Source organism: Arctopsyche grandis, chromosome 13 (genome assembly GCF_051622035.1).
Source record: "Arctopsyche grandis isolate Sample6627 chromosome 13, ASM5162203v2, whole genome shotgun sequence".
NCBI lineage: Eukaryota > Metazoa > Arthropoda > Insecta > Trichoptera > Hydropsychidae > Arctopsyche > Arctopsyche grandis.
Window position 1 is genome coordinate 17,204,719 of NC_135367.1, and position 24,628 is coordinate 17,229,346.

The window sequence follows — 24,628 nt, forward strand, 5'->3', positions numbered from 1 at the left end:
TTTTGTATTAAATTACTAATTAAACTACATCTAACACATCAAAATTTAATGCGAAGGATGTTGTTGTTTATTGGCACAAAGTTTATCAAATCTTGGGGGCAATATGGAGAGTGCCACTCGTAACTTCTTTTCGACTATTAACCTGGCTCGATATTTGGTTTTCATTGCAGCTAGTGCTGAAAAGCCCGTTTCGCATAAATAAGACGTTACAAACGGTAGAAGCACTTGCATTGCTTTTCAATACAAAGATTCATACTCTCCACTAAGATTCATCCAAAATTTAATTATGTTTGCATTTTGAAACTTTTGTTTTAGTGAGCTATCGCATGATAATTCTATCAATTTTTCTTTTTCGTTGGTTGTCAGCTTGAATTCATCTTCTTCATTGTAGTTAAATGGATTCTATATCCACAAAAACTTTGAGAAATCAAGGTCTTTGCAATAATTGGAAAAATGCAGCACTAAACCATCCAAGTGGTCAATAAAAAGATTTTTACTTGCTTCAATATTGGCCAGAAATCTTTGGAAAGTGAAAACATATCCAACTCATTTTTTTGTAAGTTTGATTTCCATAACTTCAACTTTTTAATGAAAGCTTTTACTTTGTCTTTTTGAAAAAGTGGATGTATTTTTGATCCCTGCATTGATTTATTTGAACCGCTCAATTTTCCAAAAATTTCAACCAAATAGGCAAGTTTAACAATAAAATTAAAGTTTTCTTCGAGAAGGGTTGCTAATTAAATGTGTATATAAAAATGAAAGAAAAATAAAAATAAACATTCATGCATTGAATTTTTACTGTTGAAAGCTACGATATGAAGTTTTATTTATCTGTAGATATTATTAAAAAGTTTTGGCGCCTCCCCTGGCAATAGTCCGCGCCTCCCAGTTTGGAAACCGCTGATCTAATGAGATGCTATCAGGCATGCAAAACTATTGAACATTAGTTTGCTCTTATCTATATGTCAACAAATAAAAACTATGTACACGTCTCTCCCTGCCAATTGTGATTTTTTCGATTATTCGGATTTTTCACTATCCGGACCGCCTTCATCCCCAATTAGTCCGGGTAATCGAGGCTCTACTGTATAGGCACGTGTCAAGTGTCAAATTATGAAACAAAGGGCCCCTCTTCCTATCTGTAAATTTCGTCGCAAAAAAAAAAACAGTGCAAACTGCATTCGGGCCACGGCACACAATAGGCGCGCGGCGCACACATCCGCACGGCGCGCTTGTCAAAGTTGCATTATGTTGCATCTTGCATTGCATGCACATTGTTTACGCATCGGCCACATGTGCTCGCGTCGTCCCTTCCCCACCAGTCCCTCGCCAGAGGAGAGCAGACTACACCACACCACACCAAACCGCACACAACACGACGACAACGACGACGACGACAACACTCGGTGTTCTAAACGCGGTCGCTTCCCGCCAGTCGTTGTCGGCCCGCTGGCCCGTCGGTACGCGTGCGCACTTTCAAATACGCCCGTCAAAAGTCGCGATGACACTCGGGCCATAGATCGACGAGTGGAAAATTCGCGCGGGAAATTCGCCGACCGGAAGTGCGAGGAGGGGGCGTGTGGACGCGCTCGGTCGTTTCCGGTTGTGTTCGGTCGCGATTTTCCCACGCTGTCACGGTGACAGTTCTCGCTGGTTTGAATTTCGCGCTCGCTCTCTCTCTCTCCATCTCTCTGTTTCTCTCTATTTTCCCGTGTCTCGTCGAGTGTGTTGTGTTTGTGGATATTGGTATTCGAGTGTGACGGATGAGGTTTTTCTCCGCGATATCAGGTGATTTTGTTTTTCTTTCTGTCTTTTTCTTTATGTACACATACGTGCATACATATATAATATATATTATTATTCTATTTTTAATATAATTTTTATTTTATTTAAATTGACTCACATATAAAAAAGAAAGCAGTGCAGTGAGACAAAAAATATACAAATATAAATGAAAATATTATATTTTAAATGTGCAGTGTAATATGTATAAAGCAAATAAAAAAGAAAAATTACAAAAACATATTATATTAAAATTAATAAACAATGAATGACATTGAAGGTGAAGTAGCAAATCAACCACATATTTGTTTCTTCACCTTAGCCCTAAAAGTGCTGAAAGAGTCATCAGAAAGGTCGGGACAATCATCCGTACCATCGTAAAGACGGCTTATACTCGTACGTGCGATTAAAATAAGTGTTGTTATGACAAATTTGTGGATAAAACAGATTTTTACGTGTGGTGAATCGGGCATTACCTAACGTTAAAATTAATTTCGTTCAAAACAGATGTGTCAAGGATACCGTTAGCAATCTTGTATAGAAGTAACAAATCAGAAAGCCTTCTGCGTTGAGACAAACTTGCGATCTTGAAAAAAGAGAGTCTGTCATTGTAAGTTGGTGACAGTCTTTGTGCAGGACCAGTCTTTTGGGATAAATGGCGCAGAAAACGCTTCTGAATTGTCTCTAAATGATCTACATACATACATGAGTTGAATAAGCAGTACATATGACTGAAGCATACTCCATATTTCTGCGAACCAAATTATGTAGTTATAGAGCGATATTAGAGTGTGCGGATTCTTAACGGGCCCAATAGCTTATATGTATGAATTAGTGACGATAATGCGATACATCCAATATATAATTTCGAAAGAGACTTTGTAAGGTTTAAAGGTTTGGGTGGGAGCAAAGAAAACAAATCATAGTTTCTATGACGCCGATATCGATATCGTTGAATATTATTTTTTTTTCGATTTAAATAAATATAATAAAAAAACAAATGAATATTTACTATTAGGTTGTTTTGCCATGTTTAAGCTGTTTATGTTACAAATACCGAGCAAAGCCGGGTAAAACCACTAGAGAAATAGAGCGAAAAAAAAGGTATACATGTAAAAGAAAATATTTAATTATTTATTAGAAAAATTGTGCACCGCATGGTAATATAATAAAAATAAAATATTAAAAAAAACATAGTAAATATAAATAAAACAACGAATCAACCACAGATTTGCTTCTTCGCCTCAGCATGGCGATCAAGTGGTCGATTTCTAGAGATTGCAATTTTTCTATTTTGTAATAATGATATCTATTACATATGATATTATAAAAAAAATTATAGTGATTTTTGCTATTTTAAATTTGAAAGTTAATTTAAAATTATAAAATAAGCATTGTTTATCATAAATTTATTTAAATTATTTATGATAAACAGTATTTTTTCAGTACCAATTTAATTTTTCAATGACAAATATATACATTTATATTTTCAAACACCTTTCCGATATCCAATGAATCATAAAAGGCATTAAAGTCCTTGGTAAATACTCATATTAATTTATTTATATATTCAATTGGGACACTTTGAGCTAAATTGACTTCGTAAATATTCGAGTGTGTCGAATGAGATTTTTACCAAAGATATTGGGTGATTTTGTTTTTCCTTTGTATGTACCTACATATATATGATATATAGTGCCATTAAGATCGTAAAGAAAATTTGGATTGGTTGAATTTTTAACCCTATTCGTTGAACACTTACGAAAATGGTGCCTGTCGTTAGTGGCACGCGGAAACCTCGAGGAAACTCAGGGTTTCTGTGGGGTATGATTATCAAGATATATCCAGCACGTAAATTTTTGTATCGTGGGGCAGTTGGCATTTCTATTTTTCAAATGTAGGCCATTGTGGCCCATTAGGTTCTTCCTGTAATGCCACAATGGTCCAAAACTATAAATGAATTGCCTATATCTATACAACTTGTATCCGGTTGCGTTGCAAAGATTTGTTTTATTTTTTTTGACGAACGTATAAGTCTTAAAATATTTTATTATAATAAATAAATATGGTCATTAGTCAATAAAGGAAGTAGTAGAAGGATATTCACCTTTTTTTTTCTATAACTGAAGTATTGAAATTTTAAGAGGCGATTGGTTCCGTTAGACCCACCTTATCCGGATTAGGGCTAATGCAGTTTTTTGTGATTGATAAATTGCATGTACATATGTATGTATATATTAATTATTATAGCATATTTCTAGCTTTTCTATGTATAATGACGTACCGAATTTTTGTTTTTGGCAATACGTTTAATACCTACACATCTGTGTGGTAGCCTGCGCTCCTAATTATTTTTATAATTGTGTGTGATGTATGAGTGGAATTTTGATCTTCTGTATTCCATTTAGGGGGGGGGGGGGTGTTTTGTATTTACGGTTGGTTCTTATGTATTGGTGCTGGCTATAGATGCAAAATATTCCATACTATTATTATGTTTATTTGATATTTTTACTGTATCTACTATTATCATAATGCTATTGTTTTTTTTATGATTGTTTTGTAGATGTATTTTTTGTCTGTATATATTTTTGTCTCTTCTCTGTTATATTTTCGACCATTGTGGCATTAGGGATTCCTGTATTGCCCCAATGGTCCAAACTCAAATACAATGTATTGATTTAAATAAATCCATACGTCTTGTGAAGCTAATAACGTTTAACATTTACTGCGTTCTAAAGATTTGAATTGCGCCTTGCTTTAGTGCGAAGTCTATTTGAATTTTAAATCGACGTGGTTTTTTGTATAATAAATTCGCGTTTAACGTTTATTGTTGTTGTTTAAGAGTATCTGAGAGACGATTTTATTTCATTTAATTGTAGATAGTTCTGTCTTGCATTATATGTGCATTATTATATACATGTAGTTTAAATTTAATTGAATTGTGAAGACTGACAATACATGTTTGTTTTTTTATGTGACAGTTTCGCTTGGAAAAGTGTGCTCGAATTTGTCAAGTTAATCGATGAGTAGGATGTGGTAGTTTGTTATTGCGACTTTTTATGTGATGCAATAATTCATATTAACCGTAATGATTTATTGTTCTAGTACTGAGAATTTTCTTATGAATTAATTGTTGGAGGAAAATATGCGGTCTTAGTTTGTGTTATAATGAAATAATTTAAATATATATGTACTACCGATTTATTGCTTAAGTTTAAATATTGAATATCGTATTTATAGGCTGTTTTATTAATACATCGTTTTATTGAACGTAAAATTGGTTAATGAAACTAGCAAAAAGTCATTACAAACCTCCTTTATTGACATTAACAACTTCATATCAAATAGGATATCAAAATTACCTCTCGTCATTTGGAAAATCATAAAAATTTAAAAAAGTGAGGACAACACTAATGTATGTAAATATATATTATGTTTAATGTACGTATGTATGTATAATATTTTTCACATTCATTTTTTTACATTTAAATTTTTATTTATTTATTTATTTCTTTATGTATGTATGTATATAAGTATGTTTGTATTATCAAAATGGAATAGGAAGTGGTATGCAGGTTATTATAGACACTTTACTGCGACTATTATGGAATATTATTATAAAAAAGTTTGTTTTGAATTGAAAAGACGTTTTGAAGTACACAAATTTGAGAACACATTCACTGTGCATTGTTTTTTTTTGTCATATTAAACTTGTACGACATTTTTTCAACATAACTGTACACACTCTGAGCATGTTTGTTTTAGTAGTAGGCATTGTATTTTCTAATCTGTCGAAAAACAAATTTGTATTACTACATAAGTAAGTCCAAACATACATATGTGCATATGTATATGTATGTAAGTGCGACAGTCATATTCTCTTAATATTTTAATGATCCATTTAACGCACAACCGTTACACAAGGGCACGTCTTCCCATTAAACGGTCGCATTATAATAAACGATACTAGCAATGCGTGTGTGCATGTGTGTAAACTTGGTATGTTATCGTCAGTAAGTAATAAAACGGTATGCGCGCACATTTGGGCTAGTTAGCTAAGGTTTTCGGATCGGAATTTGAGTCTCGGTGTAATTTACACGTTTCGTAATATGTAAATTAACATGGCGTCCAATCACAAAATGCCGGCGTTCCAAATTCGAATATTCGTATATATGCGTACGTACATATATACATATGTATGTATGTATGCGGTCTTCGCATTGGCCCTTATCTATATGTCAATAACTCTCATTATGTATCGGGTGTGTCAGGAGAACGTGAACGATGCGACCGAATTGTGTAATAGCGATGCTCTTGATGATGTTTTATTTTGTGGCGAATTTGTTATATGAATGTATGTAAGTCTTTTTTTCTCCGGGGCAAGGTCGTGGCCCGATGCCCGGTGCCGGTCTTGAGACTGTTAAGATGTCGTAATTGATCATATTAATTAGTGCAAGTTTTGATTTGTCGGTTTGGATGTGAAATTTTTGGCATGCTTTCGTTGTCGGTGGTTTGCGGGGCAGGTATTTGTTGCGGTTGGGATTTTGTCAAATCTGATGGATGGTGTGGTAATTGTGTGTAAGATGGTGAGTGTGATTGTGAAGTTGACGTGAAATTACGTGCTCAGATTGAATTTTATTGGTGTGTTAAATTTTTGGCATGATTTCGCTTAGTATGAGTTTTATTTTGGTTTATTGCCCAGAGTATTTTTGAAATTGTGTGTTCGATTATTTTTTTTGTTGTATGGAAAATTTGGAGTTTTGGCTTGAAAGCTATTTTATAATAATTTTTATATGAGGGTGTGAAATTTTTGAGGTTTTTATTATTTTATCAGAACTTCGTTAAAATGTAATCTTAGTTCTACTGAAAATATCCGAAACTATTCGGTTAATTTGAATTGTGTCTTATAATTACTCATTTTTGTATTCATATACAAAAATGAGTATTTCAACGGTCGGTCAGTATTATAAGTGGTATTGTTTGTGGTCAATTTATTTATTTATTTATTTAATTACAGCTAAAATAAAGGTAATAAAATAAATTGTTAAACATAAGCCAATTAATTGAATGGCTTGTATTATTTTTAAATTTTATTTTATTCTTTTTTTCCTTATATTCACTTTTATGTGTTACCTTTTTTTTTTTTTTTTATCGCATTTTTCTGCTTTTGCCCTTTATTTATTTTTATTCTATATATTATTGTTTTTCTCTCTCGTTTTCTTATGTAGGCCATTGTGGCGCATTAGGTACTTCCTGTAATGCCACAATGGTCCAAAACTATAAATAAATAAAAATAAGTTATCGGTAATTTATATAAAGGGTTAGTATTAATATTAAATAGTCAGTAATTCAAAAGAAGGTATCTTACATGAACAGTTTGATAGGGCGATAATGATAATATGAAAACATGAGAACATAAATTGAATCACTACGATTTGAACGTTCATGTAAGGAAAAAACACATAAAATATTGTTAGAAAATGGCTTTAAACGGAATAAAAATAAGATGCAAATATCCAATTATTTGATGATATTAAAAAAAATGTCCGTAAATAACAAAATTAATCTTTGTCAAGTAGAACTGTGGTGTTTGGACCATATGGAGATTAGAGAAGTTAACAAATGTGGTGTCTTACAAAGTAAAATATAAAACATTTTTTTACTGACCGTTTATTGTTTCTTACTGACCACTTAAATACTTATCGGCCATTCTTGTTACTAACCGTTATTGTATAATGACTAAAAAATTTGTTTGCCTAATTACATCGATAGTTTTAAGTTTAGATCAAAATTCAAGGATATGTTTTATAAAACATGCAATACCAATGAATCGCATTTATTATAATAACTTTCAATAATTCGACGTACGTACATACATCCGTACGTCAATCGAATATTTAACGACTTTTTCAGAGTTTTTCCTTAGTTCTGAAAAAAAAAACACGTTTTTTCATCGTAATAAACGCGATAAAGTCGACTTTTAACGTATGCATATTTGTATTGCAATAAAAATCGTATTTTACTGTCGAAGCGAACTCTTTTCAACTCTCAGTGCATTGAAAGATGTCGTAAAATTTTCCATATATTTTTTTTCGATTGGTGTCGTTGGTTCACTGTTGAGCATTGAATGAACGTTTGTTCACTCATAGAAAGATTATGATAATTTTATGCCGAGTCTTTTTTTGTATGTCGGTTTCGCTTAATTTAGCAATAATCGTTCGCCATTCATTCAATGCTCTGTCATTTCGTTTGTATCGTTAGGTTGCGTTTAATTTATTTTTTTACTCTTTTCAGACCATTGTTGTGGAAAATCGCACGCTGACCGACCGGTAATAAAGACCCGGTGACGTAGTGGCAGAAAATATAAATTGAAATCATAAAAGAAAATATTATTGTGATGTGCCAATGTCGGTAGTGTTATATGTGCGTTCCGAGAAATAGTGATGTAAGGTGAAGAGAAAAACAAAATAAACGGATTGTGAAATCGATGGGATTTAATCAGCTTTTCAACCTGCGGCACCCGCTTATGGTTAGTAGTTTGTTTGTTTGTTTTATTTTTGTGTACTTTGAAGCGTTTAAAAGGTTAAAATACGCCGTGTGTACCTGCCCGTGAGTCGATAAGTTGTTGTGATCTGATAAAACGCGTCTTTGGCCGTCTCGTAATCTTCACTAATGTTGTTAGTTGTCGATCGACATTGACAAGAGAAAAAAGTATCATGTCATACGATGTCAAGACGGTAAGACGATACGGATAATGGCGATTCGATTTACGTATTGGGTTACGGTGTGGATAATAAAAATATGCAATAAAAAAATGTAAACGTAAACAAGCGCGAACAAGTATCGATTGCCAACCCTGAATGATTGCGATCGATGATTTTAATATTTACACGAGGAAAATCTGTTAAACGGATGTTTGATAAATTATCTTTGAGAATCTATGCATGTAGTGTTGCTCGGTTGTAATAAAATTTCATATACATTTTCTTCTGCTTAAACATCATTTTTTAATGTTTATATCGAAATAACCAAGGAAATATGATTTTTCAAGCGTTTCCGGTATATTAAATTTTTCAAACAGTATTTTGTACCTACTCCTAATTCGACATTTTAGATACTATTTATATATGCTCATATATATTGTTTCATTGATAGCTTAGTGTAAATCTCAAATATTAATACAAGCTCTTGGATACCAAACTCGTTATACATATATCAATGTTTATTGTGATTAGAGTCATTACTCACCACTGGTGGATCTACATTAACTATTGTCATTAAACTGATCAATAATATCGAGTATTCACAGCTGGCGTAATTGAATAGGAAATGTACAATCATTAATATGAAATAAATACAATACTTAAATTATGACATAGTTCTAAGAATCTGTGGTGATTTATTTTCATTGCAATATTAAGTAGTATTGAGGTTTGATTATGTTTTGATTATTTGATTGAATTTTTTGGTGTTTTTATTTGTTCGTTTCTTCTACAGTTTACAGTTCATTTGTAGTCTGCGATTCTATAATTATATTTAACTTCATTTTCGTGTTTTTTTTTTTTTTTTTTTTGTAATATCCCGTCGCATTCATCTACATGCATAGTTGGTTCGATCACAATCTAAAAACGGTCCAAACTAAACATTATACACCAAAATTTCAACTCGTCGAACCGGATTCGGCTTGTCGAATGCACGCGCAAGTGACGACGCTAGTCATAAAATTGCACTTCATATTAAGATATTTATCACGCGCGAAGAAAGACACAGCATCAGATTGTGATCTCACAATTTATCGATTTGCCCGCGGCGATCGCAAATCAATCACTGAAATGGCCACCGTAAAACTGCGTTTTAATTTTCAGCAATGAGATTCTGCAGTACTGTATGGAGTCTGTTTAATGCTACTTAACCTTCGGTGAAAATTTGATTACATATGCTTGTACAGAGCTGTCTGGTGTATTACAGGTTGCTTTTGGTTCTCTAACGGTGTATGCAGCATGGTAGTGATTTTAAATGCAATTAATATTGATACTTAAAAGTATTATCTTCTATTACAGCTGATGCTTCCGATTCGATTAGAAGTTTTATAAGTTGTATGTGTTTTCTTGAGCCGTGCTCCAAATTAGAAATTGATCATTTCGTTTTTATATTTTGACACGGACAAATCTGTTTCAAACTTTCGGTTAAACGAGATATATGTATAGTAGGAGTAGTTCTGGAAGCTTTGTTTACCGGTTTTCGCTTTCTTCCCAACATGCTCGCTCATACTGTCGCTTTCCACGCACGAGTTTTACATACAATGGAATATTTGTGGGATCGTTGGCTTCTCGTCGTTATATCGTCGAAAGAATTATGATCCTACTTTGCCTCGGGTTACTGGACAATTTGTACGAACGTACTCCGTTGCTGAAATTCGTTTGGTTCGTGTGTAGGTATAAAATTAAGTTGTCTCTCGCAGTCGAAGTATGTAGTATATACGTACATACATATAATGTGTAATAGACAGGAGGCGAGGGAAAGTGTCATATCTCGGTTCGACGATCTGAGTACCAGCATGGGGGATGTTGTTATTCAATTAGCATATTATTTTCGATATGACGTCGACGTAGATGTTGCCGATGCCGACGACGACGATGATGATGATGATGACCATGCGGGTCTGGCTACCATATGACGATGAATGTGGGTTAATAGCTGGACGCGCCTATGCACGTTCAACAATGATACGCATGCTGGTTTATCGTTCTGCACCGGTTTAATTGTTGGATTTTGATTTTTGGATGGAAATAAAAGTATGCAGATAACAGTACAGCTATTATTTTTTAAAGTTTACTTTCACGTTGAACAAAAATATGGGGTTAAGTGTTTCTTCCCGTATCCTTTTACATTTATATGTATACACATACGACATATTAGTTTGTGCCCGGTAGTAAAGAAAAAGTATTAAAGATACGTATGAAATTATGTAGGATGGAGTGCATTTGGATGAATGAATGCTGTTTTTAAATCAAAAATTCCACTTAGCCTGAAGAACAAGATCTTCGATCAATGTGTTTGGCCGGTGATGACGTTTGGATGTGAAACTTAGACTTTTAACGCAAAGATGTTACACAAAGTTCAATACAATCAAAGAAGTATCAATGGCTGTATGCTTGGCATAGCGAGAAAAGACAGGAAGCAGAGTACAAGGGTGAGAAGTATGACAAGGTTAGTAGATATAGTGGATATAGTAGAGTGAAGAGATTTAAATGGAAATGGGCGAGCCACGTGGCGAGAATAATAGACGAAAGGTATACAAAAGTGCTAGAATGGTACCCGAGAGAATGTAAAAGGGTAAAAAGAAAACCGCAGGGAAGATGCGTATAGACGAAATTAGGAAAATGCGTAGGGTGAGATGAATGAGAATTATGCAAAACAAAGACCTATGGAAGCGTGTTGGAGAGGCCTTCATCCAGCAGTGGATGGTGAATGGCTATAGATAATGAAATGGATAATAGCTCGCAATACAGCTCGGTGGTTGCCTTATTGCGTTAAGAACCATTTTCAAAAAGTCAACAATTTTTTTTGCTTTCCTGCTTTCTCGGACAATGGAGAGGCCTATTGTTATTTTAAAGCGGCAACTCGAACACCAATTTCTAGTTATTACAGTTATTATAGGTTCCTGGGTTGACTTCCATTAAAAATAATTTATTCGGAAGTACATACATACATATGTAATATGTATGTCTGCAGTGCTGCTCGTCAGACTTGGATATTTGTGACTCCAAATCGATCGTTTCCTACCAGAGTTTGCTAATTTATCTGATTTCATTGTTGAAACGGCTCTTCATCAAATTGTCAAAACCATTCTTCTCACTATGTCACCATCATTTGAATATGTTTTCGTATTTATAATCTATAAATTTATATACATCGGGATTTAAAAATGTTGTTATGTTAGCGTTAACTGAGGAAATTGGCGTTACTGAGGAAATGTTTTCCTTTCAGTTATTTTAGTGGTTCAATCGAATAAGGATCCAAGTATTCATTTTGTCATATCCATTGTTGCCAAGGTACATTCGCAATACTTGGTCTTGGCCCGTCATCCACTGACCATCTGTTTTAATATTTTTTTGTTGTTATGTATTTCATAATGTTTCTACAATTACGGCATAATAGGAGAATAAGCATAAATCTATTTACACTATTTTTACTTTATCTATGTAGTTAGTAACAATAGATGAAGTTTTGTCATCATGCGGAAATTCGAACTCGAGATTTTGACTAATTCGAACTCGGAATCTATCACTGATCACGTTTTCATGATCTAGAAAAAATGTGTGTATGTGTGTCTGTGTATTTTGGGGATTTTTTGAACACCGTTAGTCCTATCGAACGGAAAGTTGGTATTGGTTACTGAAATTCTTATCGACAAGACGTTAATTTTTTTCAAATTTTTAAGTTGACCGGAAATGGTACCTCCCCTTATAGGTGTCCTCTTTTTTTAAAGTTTTTGTACTCAATTATCTCCCAAACCGCCAACTAAATCATGACATTTTTACTTTATCTATGTTTTTACATGCAATATAAATTATAATTTTTATAACCTTATATGTTTTTTAATAAATTTTCGCGTTACTGTCGTGTATTCGTATATGTTAGCGTAAGTGTGTATACTCGATGCTCATTAAATACCAATGAGACGAAGACTTGAAGAATCCAACAATTACATACATGTTCACTTTACGTTTTGTTTTTCTTTATTTACTTTATTCGAAAAAGTTTTGGATGAAGTCCATGAACTTATATGAAAGTGGCCGATTATAAAGACAGCGTTCTTCAAAATGTGATAGATAAATCGAAACGAAATCAAATGAATAAATGACACTCGGATTTTACGAGCGATGGACCTAGTAAAAGCGCATACTCGATTGCGTTAATCTCACTTAACTGTACCGGCGATTGATTCCGACGACTACTGTGCGCTGTATTAATTTTCCTCAACGGATGCCTATCTTCAGGTGATTTCAATAAGTTTACCTTAATCCGATTGCATGCTAAGATCGACCTTAAATGTACGACGATCTAACGTCAACGCGAGGTCAACGCTTCTTCCATGATATGTATGTATGTATGCGTGTATGAACATAGCCAACAATGTGATATGTTCGAAATGTAACTGGCTGCATGTACCGTATAATATGTAGTCCCCCCTGTTCGCCGGCTGGTTGCTGTAATAGAGTGATTTATGCGGATTTAACGGATTTATAATGCCAAGGAGAAATATTGAACGTTAGTAAGTGTTATTCCCGTAGAATGGAAACAATTTATTTAACGTCTTGAGGGTAATCGATTATCGGGGAATATTTCGCGTTTAAGTGTGAAGTCCGGTTCGATGGCTTATATACAGATCTGTGGAATGGTGTGGGTCTGTTTTAACTATATGTAGTTTCCAGTTTTTCTAGTTAGTTAATATATTGCGAAGATGTCGTATTGGTCCTAAAATATCTATTCTATTTGTTTTGTAGGTGTTTATTACGATGATCGCTTCATAATAATCGATGTTTGTTCCGGTGGTTGTGGTCTGGGTTCGGTCGAGTCAAAATTGACGGATGAAGTGAGATAAGGGTTGGTTTAGGTTTTTGTGTGTGATTTATGTCGGTTAAAGTTATTTATGATTCAAAATATTGCAATTAAATTCATGTAAAGGTTCATTTGTATTATCCAGCACTGAACGGAAAAGACTACTTCTAATTCTAAAGGCTGCTTTCGATATGTTCATACTTGTTTTGGATCAGTGCATGGAAACAGTCGTCTTAGATATACATACATAAATTAAAGAGCGCGATGATACGGTGCAATATTGCTTACGTCGTATCGACAGGTCAACATTGTCACAATATGATTTTTCCGAAAATATTCATATGGCAGCACTTTCCTTAGTACCGGTGTACTCGCCACTATGAACTTACATATGTCATGAGTGAATATTTCTTGAAAGAATACTAGTTCTGCTTGATACGTTTCGGTGACATGTACTGGTGTATAATATGAAGAGATCGTGTCGGCTTCTGCTGTTTTGATACGTCTCTAATACATTACGGAACATATGAATTTGTCCGAATAGAATGTACCAAAGAATATTTTTCGTACTGTTGTTTACGTTTAGTTGCCGGTTTGAGCTGTACTGGTATAAACGAACCTTAATACACGAAATGAAATACACGAATTTGTTTTGTTCTTTTGATAGTAAAAGTGCTGATATTTTTTCGATTTACTTTTTCATTACTAACATTTACGTATTATTAAAGGAAGGGGGAATATAAATAGAAGAAATTCAAATGTATTGACATTGAACAAAAGTACCATTGTGGGTATTTTTACAAGTATTATTTTTTTTTGTTTAAAATCTTCAAATTCAAGTTTTCTAGTTATGTACTATGTTCTCTTGCCTGTTCACCTATACATATGTACATGTACTAATTTCGTTAAATTCCCGTTTGCTTCAAATACCAATTTTCATATTTGGCCGCCGCGTATTGAAATTAAAAGATATTTGGCATTTAAATTGAGCTTAATTGACATTCCCATCTGAACACCTGCAAAAATACATTATTAATAAATTTGTTGGCGACCCCTTAATTTCTTTCAAGGTTTCCTCACCGGTTATGTTGTATTGAAATCGCCATTTAAGGTCAAAATAGACGATTACCCATACACACGCGTATTTTATTTATATAAAACGATAAATGCGAATGACACATTGAATAACTCAAGCTATACGCATGTACATATAATGTAATTTAATCGGTCGTCATTAGGCGACATTTGAACCTTGTAAATGTTTTTATACTGTTTCGCAAAAAGAAAAAAAAATCACGAAATCGTAAAAGATAACATTATAAATTTCGGAATAACAACGAGCAAAAAATTAAACGCCTAATTTGAATTTTCGCGTGTCATTTCGTCGCGTACAGATTATTTGCGATAGCTTCATCTCGAACCGTTGGATTTTTACGAATGTTTTTGATTTGAATGAGGGAGAGTTTGTTTTAATAGTGGGTATTGATTTTAATTGGGTTGAATTATTGTAAATTAGATTTTCGTGCGCTCGAAGTCGAGACCAGTTTGCGGCCGATCGTATTCGTTTAATTCGAACGGAATTGGTCTCGAACGATTGTAACATAACTTCAAATTATTGTTATGAATACGAGTACGAATTCGGAATGCACCTCGGTCGAACGGAATCAATCGTAATGCAGAAATCGCGATGCGAACTCTTACTATTTGTGTCAATAAGTCAAGGAGCCGATGGCCGCAAGGAGCGATCGGCGATCGACAACCTTTATTTTGGTCTCGAATGTTACAGAAAACCGCAAACACATAAACAACGGCACGACCGCAAGCGGCACGTGTCCAAACAAAAAGCGTTTAATTTTCGCGTCGTGTAAACATCGATTGCGTCACAAATTTTGACCCTTTCGACGCGTGATTATTACGAAAAAAAATATGATCGATGAGTTATTTTGATGTACGGCCGTCAAATTACCGAGGCATTGTTTCCACCGGTTCGGAATGTTTATCTTTACGCCTAGTAATGATAGTAATGAAGTATTGCTTTTCATGCGTTGTAACATTTCGACTTTCACCCTTGTGTTGTGTGTGTAGTTATGTTTGTTTGTGCTAATGATTTTAGTGTCTTGATTTTTGTTTAACGACTGGAGCTTCTCAGAAGTAAGTGATCGATCGTTAGCAATAATGGCGGTGATTAAATTTAACTGTATATTGTCTGTATGCGTTTGTGGATATGTTTGGAATCGCTGGTCGAATAGTGAGTGCGGAATGTTTGCGCGAATAGCTAACTGACCGCTCCCCGAAGGCAATAAAACTGAAAGTCGCGTTGACACATTCGGCATTGTTTATCAGCTGATTCAGTGGCTTAAAACCTTTTCTTGTACTGTTTCGAGGTGTAGTTTGAGTACATTTAAATTGCATCTATAGTCACATTTTGCATGACTACGATCTGAACTTACTACATATTTGCATCAATTTCTAAGTTCTTCTCGAATTTCGCTCGTATGTATTTCATTGTTTTATTTGATTCTTCCTGAAAATTCTTAGATAACAATCGAGTGTTTCTTTAGTTCGCATTCCATTAATATACAATCTATCTCGACTATTAGACTCCTCAATGCTTAGACGAGCTTGCAATATTTGCTCAAGCAATACTGAGATGAGCTTTAAGAGTTCAAGCTTATTTTCGATTTCGGCTTATTTTATTTTGATTACAAACTTTTCCATTAGACTTTCTCTAAATTTTGTCAATGGTTGAGCAATAATTAACTATGAACTAAAATATTTATATGGTTAATTTTGGGTACTTCAAGTACCCAATATTATTCATATCGTATTTGTTGATTTTTCACAGGACTAATCTATCAATTACATTTACCAATTTGATGGGTTCGTCGATGTTGTTATTTATTTATTTATAATAATAATAACAATAACAATGAAATAACCAGTGTGACCTGACAGGTTGCCCCAAAGCGTCACACCAGTTTTACATAACAAAAGAAAGAAAATAAAAACAATAAAAATTTTAATCATTCGTTATGGGTACTAAACTTTTTAACCAGATTTCTGTTAACTTGGATTTGTTCAATCTAAAATATGCTGATCTGGTTTGAGATCTTAAATGTGTTCTCACGCTTAATTGTTTAAATTTAAATTTATTTTTAACTTTTTTCTATTATTTTCGTTCTATACTTTACATTATTTTCATGCTTCATTTTTTTTACATTTTGATAATTAATTTTTGTTTTTGTATCTTTTAATTGTTTTTTCATGTATACATAATATATGCTTAGCTATAGTTACGCCCTGGAGTATTTCTGTAATGTCACTATAGCTTAAAAGTAGTAAATAAATAAAAAAATATGTATGCCAGAAAAAGCTATAATTATAAAAGGTATATGATCGGAAACTTGAGCAAAATTTGTAAATAAATACGTACATCTACATACACATGTACATATGTAAGATGTGAAATATTTTATGTATTTATGTTAGAATAACTGAATTTTATGTTGAAATTCAGCGCTACAAATGATTGATAATAGTAGCTTTGTTATTTTTACTTTATTTTTTTACATGATACCAAAAAAATATGGGTTAATGTGTGGTGTTGTCACTACTTATAATGATATTTTTTAACAATGGGGAGTCTATTGTTTGTCATTTTTCTATTCTGATAATATATTGTTTGAATTATTAATATGATGTTAAGCGTTTGGTTTATAAAACTGTCAAATTCTTTGTCCCATTTTGATTTAGTTTCTTTTTCAGTACATCATCAATCAACCCGCACGTATGACAATAGCTCGAGTAGGTTTATTGTTTAAGTTGTAAATTAAAAATCGCAACTTGGGATCTATATTAACATCAACGGGTGTATAATGCTATTTGGGAATATGTTCTGAAAAATTTAAACAGCATCCTGTTTACAATAAGTCGGCTAACCGTTTTGTATGCGCGTACTTTGTTTACGATCGGTTCAGCCTCCATTAATCGCTGACTAGAAATAAACATGCTACATATACATAAATACGTATGTTTATCTATGAATTCGTTCAAATATTGTGCTTTTATCGATTCGCGTCTAAAATTCTTAAACTTAACCCTGAAACGCCAGTCGCGTTCAGATAATATATGTACATATTTACATATGTATGAGCGAATGAAATGTTGCCATTGGCCGGTGTCTATCCGCAATAATAGTGTGCGAGCAAACGTTCGTGCTTCACTTGACCGTCTTCTTGACGTGTTTCAAAACAATCGTGGCACTCGAATCGTGCCCCGCTATCGCATCTTAACCACTCCATGTCCAAATTCGTCGAACCGGGTCTTAGATTTCTCACCTATTCCGAGTCGTTTGGGTCATCTCCTTCGATCGGTTCGCACAACAATGACCCGCTTCGGCGTCTCGAGAGAGTACGAATGAAGACGAGGAAGACGGGCGGAAAAGCAAAAAAAAAAAAAAAACGAAAATAAAAATGGCAACCGTTACGCCCTATGAACTTGCACGCTCCGAAGAACTGCGAGTCGTGACCGTTGCCGTTCATCTCATTGTATGCTAAATGCATGCTCGCCAAGTAATGAGATACTGAATGTCATTAGGGTCGACGCCATTTTACCACGTCGTTTACATTCGAGTCGGTTGTTAATTGGCCCAAAATGGAGATGTTTGCACCGAGACTGATAGCCACCCAGCTGAAGTTTGTAGATTTTTAGTCGTAACTACCGTACGCGACAGAATGCCTCAAACGCAAATGATGATTGATTTGAATTACAGTGGATTGAATTTGATTGAAAATTAGTGCAATTTTTTGCAAGCCTCATATCAGGTTGCTTTCGCTTTTTCGTCTGACGAAATTTGTTATAGAGGTAGGTTTGTAAAGAGGGTACTGAAAATTTTGACAGGATGTATGTATGTATGTATGCATCTCCAGAACGGATCAAATTTTGCCAATTATTTAAATTATTTTAAAGTAATATTATTTCATACTATATTTCTGTGTTAAATTTTGATATTGGACATTAATATTTTAAAATGTTTAGCCTGCTGTCTACACAGGGCCATGTACAAGGGGCGCTGCGAGGCGCCCTCATTTTTCTTTTTTTGATTATTACATTAAAAAAATTATAATTTGGCTTTCTTTGGACTTATCAAACATTCTATATTCAACTTAATTTTTCTACTCAAAGTAACAATACTGATTGTAAAATATTATAATTTACGAGGATCGTAGGAAGCTGACTGTCAAATATCATCGACTCACGAATAAAACTTGTGAAACAGCAAACTGTCGTCGTTACAATTGTATTTTATATAAAATACCGCTGAAACATATGTATATACATATATATATATATATATATATATATATATATATATATATATATATATATATATATATATACATGTGTATATGTATATCAGGGATGGATTTGCTTCAGGAAATTAAATATCTTACCAATTATACCAACCATATTCGCAAGAAGATATGTCACTCTATAAAATTCTTCAATTCATTGTTGAATATAAATTAATGTACATATATAATTAATTACTAATTCTTGATATCATTGATATCCGTATTTTATTCATTTTTATATATAAAACGTGCTTATTATGAATAAAAAAATTTTATTTAATTTTTTATTTTTGTCTTAATATAATTTTGTTTAATTTAAAATTTCATGAAATTTATTTATTTTTAATTTAAAACGGGGGGGGGGGGTGTGATGAAATCAATCTGCATAGGGGCGCCCTCGGGCCGGGCCTGTGTCTACCTACTCAATCATACGTTTCGGTCGAATTGATATATGTAAATATTGGCGATATTTTTATATGGTAGGGTTTTTTTTTTACTGTTGTTTGTATATACTATGTACTCCGGAATATCTATCTGTTTATATTATAAGTCTGACTATTTCAAATTATTTTTTCGTGGAATTATCCTTCCACTTGAGCTGCAAACGTAGTTTGAAAAGAAAATATTTGTATTCGCAAGAAATGTGCTATCAGTATATCGACCCAAATTCGAAAGGTTCTAAAAGTGTGCCTAGAAGGAATTTGCAATCATTGCCAAATTAACCTTTGAATTTGCATCTACCACCTCTGATAGTGATCAACAATTCCATTTTGTTTAGCACAACTTCTTACGTCACTACGTAATGGAAGTCGTCTAGCTGGAATACATTTTACGACCCAGTTTTTGCGTACGCCAAATTGTTTTATAACTTCTTGTTATCTAATTCACAATTTTTATAGCCCTTCTTCTGCGAACTCAACACTTACTGGCGGGTCACACACAGGCGAAGGAATAGCGTGCTTTATTGACTTTTGAACTGTTCAAGGAAACATTAATGTTTAAATTAAATTAAAGAAAATAACGTTCTACTCTCAAGACGTTTGTCACGTCAAATAAATAAATTACAGCACGCATTTATTGGTCTGTAGTACAAAAGTTTTTAATGAATCACATGTTGCTATTACTCTTGATCCACTCTAGTATGTATGTTTGTATGTATGTACTATACGTGGAACTCAAAAGGTGCATTTGATAAAGCAGACATTAGCTACCTTAATTGGATCGGATACATTAAGACCAGTGTAGATAGATAAGTAGATATGTACATATGTAAAGATATATGAATTTGATTCGTTTGGTTTATTTATTTGGGTGACTGGTTGTTGTGTTTGTTATTGAATTTGAGATGTGCCCGCTGACAAGATAGCACTCTGTTATTAGATGATACAATGTTTGAATAACGAATCGACGTGGTAATAGCTATGATTCGGATCTTGATTTCGGTTATATTATATAAGAATATAATGTGAAGTGAGCATATGGTTCGAATATAAAAAGTGAGGGTACTTAATCAGCTATATGTACATATGTAGATTCTATTTATGTATGTGCAATCTTCGTTTTGTAATTTCTTTACGCGTATCTAAAAATTTAATGCCAACAGAGATTGTCCTCTTGTAGTTTTGTTTTTGTGTGAAAATGTTAATTTTCGGTGTGCAAATGTAGCGAGTTCTTGCTCATCTCCGTTTCATTGATCGTTCTCGCTGGTATTCTAATTTAGCGCGTTTGTTTACGACTTCAGCTGTTTCTAGTCGTCGTTTTCATTCTCCAAGGTGATTTTTGTCGTCTATTGCTCTCTAGCGAGTCTGGACCTACATCACCTGTTCAAATGTATTGATTGCGACCTCTCCTCCTCGAGGCGATTTACTCGGTAAACAATCAGGTGATAGTGCTGAAAACGTGAACAAACACGTACGCAGTCTGGGTAACTCTCCACTTAGCATACATTCGCTCTGTTTGCCAATGGACCATTAGAGGCTTATCAATGCTGGCAACGTTTCTAAGCGGTCGGCACGTTTCAAATATAAAATTTAAAAAAAAGTCGACGCAAAAACACAACGAAGCCGGCACATTTAGCGGAAACGTGTGTGTTACCAATTCAGATGGAGCGAATTCGACGCCATTTTGAATTCGATTAAATTGCGGACAGTTTGGTGTAAATCGGGAGACTTTAAGTCGCCGTATTGTAAATGCGGTTGGGTGAATGCTCTCTGTTTCAAGGGGGTATCTATAATAGATGTGTATCTTTCTCTAAATGCCGTTAAGACTTTAATTTCCAATTTACATAGATCGAATGATTTTCTCATATTGAACGAATTTCTTCATACATATTACACACTTCGTTTGAGAGGAAAAAATCTTTCAAAGTTTTTTTTCATTGTCTTAGGTACTCTATACCGATTATAAACCATATCGGATGATATGTACATATGAGTCGTTATATTTGAAAGTGGCGGAAGTCCAATTTTCAGTTCCAATAACACTCTGTTTGACTAATTCAGAAAAAAATCTGTTTGACTAATTCAGAAATTGTTAGTAACATACTTATTTTAATTCGATATTTTCAGAATATTGGAAAAGCAGAACTAACGTATTACATGCCCCCAGTGTTTTTAAATATTCTTAAACGCAAAAAATTATATTTAATGTTTTTGAGATATTTCTCGAAATTGAGAATAGTGGACTAATAGCTTTTGAACGAAGACAGATAGGGCTATATGAAGGGTTGTCAGATCTAGGAAATACGAATAAAGGACATCTTCGACGAGAATATATTTTTACATTTTATAATAAAACGGTACATTTTGGTAATCAAATATATATTAATTAGCTTTTTCCATTTTTTTGTAATCTATTTGTTTTCTTTTATTAAAATATATATTTTTTTGCATAATGCGCAGGCAATGTGAATAAATAGCTGCACACATTTATTAATATGTACTTTTTTTTTATTCTTCTATCTTGTCAATGGAGAAACAATTGGTCCATTTATCATGGTGTTTTACCATTGTAATGATAAACATCATTGCAACTTCTTTGTTTGGTCACCTTCTATTTGTTTAGAAATATACTGCTTTGGAATAGAATCCGATTTAAGAGGTCATTTTCATGTATTTTTAGATTTAAGAGGTTATATCTAGTCACCGGAGCCTGAGGGGGCCGTGTATTGTTCAAAGGTTGTAAATGCATTGTTAAAGGTTTGCCGAACAATGGATAGCACTGTAACTATCCTACCTCTAGTTATATCAGATAGATATTCGGCGTTTCTTGAACTTTTGTATTGGGTTTCTCGATAAAATCCAATTGAAATTTTTATATTAGTTTAAAGGTTCATACCAGTTTCTCAAATGTGCCTAGTAAGTTTTATACATAGATATAGGTATAGTTATTCTATATCTATGGTTTTATAGCAATCCGTAACTTCATCAAAAAAATATTTTCTTGATGAAGTTACGGATTGTAATGTTATGTATATATGTACATGTATATACAATAATAGTATCTCAATATGTATGTACATTTATTTCAAATGTTGCAAGATCCAAACAATATTTTCAAATATATTATTAATATGGTTTTTACGAACAAATTAAAAAATACGGGATATTTAATATTGGGACAAAATGTTAGAAAATAGAACATGTCCCGTAAATACGGGACGTCTTGAGAATTAGTCATATGTATGTAAATACTCGAGGAGTTTGAATAGTAACTACAACTATGTATGTACATACATATGTACATACATGTGTAAATTTGTTGAATGTTTTTATTTTTATTTTATGGGTCTTGATGAGTATTTAAAACCACTACATCGTATATTATAGTGTAGGTATGTAAGTGCGATATAATTATACCATCATCATCATCATTCACAGCCATTCACCATCCGCTGCTAGATGAAGGCATTTCCAACATGCTTCCATTCGTCACTGTTTTGGGTGCAACTCTCATCCGTATCATCCCACACACTTTTATGATTACCACCCATATCCCCTGTGGACTTCCTTGGACCCTTTTATGTTCTATCGAATTTTCCATTACCGCCTATCATCCGTTCTTCTAACTACGTGACCCGCTCAGTGCCATTTCAAATTATTTACTCTCATCATCACATCGAACCCCACGTATTTTGTTTTCTATATCTCCTCGCTATGCCAAGCATACGGCGTTCCATACTTCTTTGCAAAATTTTGATCGAAGATCTTTTTCTTCAGGCATAATGGCATTTTAGATTTGAAATAATTATATGTATGTACGTATAAATCAGATCGATCTAATAATCTTGTACTTTTATTGTCAAAACTTTTTTATTTTGTATGTTACTGTAAAAAAAAACAATTTAAATTTGTTGTAAAATAATTATTGATTTAAGTTTCGGTTACGCTTTGACTACATAATAAATATGTACGTATTTAGCATGCAAATAACATACATATATGCAATATCTAATTGAATTTTATTCTTTATTTGAACAGCATAGTATATTTTTTTTATCTTAAACCAACACTATTTTGTATTCGCAATGCAAAAACTGTTTGAAATAATTTCCGTCGGATAACATCGACGTAGTTTAAATATTGGTTTAAAAAAAGTAATATTCTCTTATCGTTTCACAGTCCGTAGGTACGTAAGGATGATTGGAAATTGGCGTGACTAACAATAATGATGAGTATCACAATGTTCAAAGCAGTATTTACGCCATATAAGTATGTACAGAATGTTAGGTTAATTGCTTTGCAAATTCATTGTGTTCCAAGCTGATGAGTAAACAGCTCACTAAAAGTGACTCAATAGAAGTTATTGTCGATGGAAAGCTTCGTCCATGCGAGCAGGCCACTCCTCTTAATTTAAATGGAAATTAATTGATCACCAACAGGATATTCTAAATATATGTATGTATATAAGAGTTTGTGCTAGATTCCAAATTACCATCCGAATTTTACCTCGAGTGATCAAATATTTGATCGAAGCTCGATTGGGCAACGTCACAACAGACAGACGGTCGGTTACAGTTAGCCTGTTTGCTTTGTTCGTTTAACACCTTGACGCAGTTTCTTCTGCTTCTTTTTTTTTCGTGGTCTTTTCTTCTTTGGCATTCCACGCCGATTGCGCAAATGCCGCATTTCGGTCATTCTTTTGTGATTCCTCTGTTCTTACGAACTCGACCGTAGAAGATGCCGAATTCGCCCGTCTAATTACCATAATACGTCCGTTTGAAAAATGTTGCCATATTATTTATTATAGCATGTGTGTGTGTATCTTCTGAGATAGTGCTGACTTGCAAATGTTTGGTGTTGAGCTGGACGCGCGGGAATCGGGTCACCATCATCATCGCTCATTTAGATTTTGAAGTGTTATTTTGTTCTTTGTTTTCTGTAAGATAATACATATGGATATTCATATATACATATATATAAAAGGCGCTGAAAAGTTTCAACAATGTATTATATTACATATGTAAGTATGTATGTATTGTATATTACATATGTAAGTATGTATGTATTGTATATTACATATGGGTCGTATTATTTTCACCATTAAAATGATTTTATTATTCATAAGGTTAATTTACAATGAGTCTAAGGTCTATTCTACATAATATATGTACTATATTAGGTATATTCTATCGATGTAGATATGTATAAGAAGTACATATATTCGATCGAAGTCAATGTCGATGGAATATTCTCATGGTTACTGATTTAGTGACCGTTATCTATAATATTTAACTTTTTTTTTCTCTTATTTTAATGTTAGTTAATAGGAGAAAAATGCATAAATTTAAACTACATAAAGTCTAATACTGTGTATAATAAAGTTCTATCCCATTCTGATAGTACATAATAGTCACTTGTAATCCGCGTATGGGAATATCAGCCCGTATGATCTTTAAGATTTTTCTCATTGTTTGTTTTTTCTCATTG

At 33.4% G+C, this 24,628-nt stretch overlaps 1 protein-coding gene and 1 non-coding gene across 2 annotated transcripts in view; both read left to right on the plus strand.

Moving 5' to 3' along the window:
• The first annotated feature begins 1,331 nt into the window (after positions 1 to 1,331).
• cv-c (RhoGTPase activating protein) overlaps positions 1,332 to 24,628 on the plus strand; it is a 297,593-nt gene continuing 274,296 nt past the window's right edge. The window contains exons 1-2 of the mRNA XM_077445087.1: positions 1,332 to 1,788; positions 8,077 to 8,311. The gene's annotated coding sequence lies outside the window, so the exon portion shown is untranslated. The remainder of the gene's footprint in view (positions 1,789 to 8,076; positions 8,312 to 24,628) is intronic.
• Positions 3,545 to 3,698, plus strand: LOC143921791 (U11 spliceosomal RNA). The gene has a single exon (XR_013261463.1). It is a non-coding gene; the product is annotated as a U11 spliceosomal RNA (small nuclear RNA).